The sequence below is a fragment of the Perkinsus marinus genome, assembly GCF_000006405.1.
Source record: "Perkinsus marinus ATCC 50983 genomic scaffold scf_1104296964510, whole genome shotgun sequence".
Taxonomy (NCBI): Eukaryota; Perkinsozoa; order Perkinsida; family Perkinsidae; genus Perkinsus; species Perkinsus marinus.
This window is the reverse complement of record NW_003204661.1, coordinates 1-1,197: the sequence shown is the minus strand read 5'-3', so window position 1 is coordinate 1,197 and position 1,197 is coordinate 1. Positions and strand designations below refer to the sequence as shown.

Here is a 1,197-nt window from a genome sequence, read left to right as displayed (position 1 = left end):
TGAGTTTGAGATTTACCCCACTATCTCGTCACTACGCGCAACACTGACTTAACGGCACACATGATTTCGCATTCGAGACGCTGAATAGATCACAAAACTCTTGCTCCTCATAGAGGGGCCTCCATTACATAGTGTTTTCAATGAGGTCAATTCATTGGAGATCGTTCGTTGGCAGACCAACAATCTTCTTGTACCCTTAGCCTCAGCATGTATCCCGACGAGTCACAAGGGTATACAATCAACATCGACATCTGTAAGGCCTGTGGCATCCGTATATGGGCGCTTCCCGGCGTAGAGGCGATCTCGATGGGACTCGAACCCATAGTCTTTGGTTCCGAAGACCAACGCCTTATCCATTAGGCCACGAGACCACTGAGTCTGAGATTTACTCCACTATCTCGTCACTACGCGCAACACTGACTTAACGGCACACATGATTTCGCATTCGAGACGCTGAATAGATCACAAAACTCCTGCTCCTCATAGAGGGGCCTCCATTACATAGTGTTTTCAATGAGGTCAAATCATTGGAGATCGTTCGTTGGCAGAGCAACAATCTTCTTGTACCCTTAGCCTCAGCATGTATCCCGACGAGTCACAAGGGTATACAATCAACATCGACATCTGTAAGGCCAGTGGCATCCGTATATGGGCGCTTCCCGGCGTAGAGGCGATCCCGAAGGGACTCGAACCCATAGTCTTTGGTTCTGAAGACCAACGCCTTATCCATTAGGCCACGAGACCAGTAAATATGATATTTGTCCCACCATCTCTGCGCCCCATTAACTTCATGGCACACACGGTGTCCCATCCGACACGCTGAATAGATCGCAAAACTCTTGCTTCTCATATAGGGGCCTCCATTATAGATCACAAAACTCTTGCTCCTCATAGAGGGGCCTCCATTACATAGTGTTCTTAAAGGGGTCAATTCATTGGAGATCGTTCGTTGGCAGACCAACAATCTTCTTGTACCCTTAGCCTCAGCATGTATCCCGACGAGTCACAAGGGTATACAATCAACATCGACATCTGTACGGCCAGTGGCATCCGTATATGGGCGCTTCCCGGCGTAGAGGCGATCCCGAAGGGACTCGAACCCATAGTCTTTGGTTCCGAAGACCAACGCCTTATCCATTAGGTCACGAGACCAATGAATTTGAGATTTACCCCACGTATCTCGTCACTACGCGCAAC

At 48.8% G+C, this 1,197-nt stretch overlaps 3 non-coding genes across 3 annotated transcripts; all 3 read right to left on the bottom strand.

Moving 5' to 3' along the window:
- Nucleotides 1–298: 298 nt before the first annotated feature.
- Pmar_PMAR023113 lies at nt 299–371 on the bottom strand. The gene has a single exon. It is a non-coding gene; the product is annotated as a tRNA-Arg (tRNA).
- Nucleotides 372–671: 300 nt separating this feature from the next.
- On the bottom strand, nt 672–744 carry Pmar_PMAR023112. Its single transcript has one exon. It is a non-coding gene; the product is annotated as a tRNA-Sec (tRNA).
- A 335-nt stretch (nt 745–1,079) lies between these two features.
- Nucleotides 1,080–1,152, bottom strand: Pmar_PMAR023111. Its single transcript has one exon. It is a non-coding gene; the product is annotated as a tRNA-Arg (tRNA).
- Nucleotides 1,153–1,197: the final 45 nt, after the last annotated feature.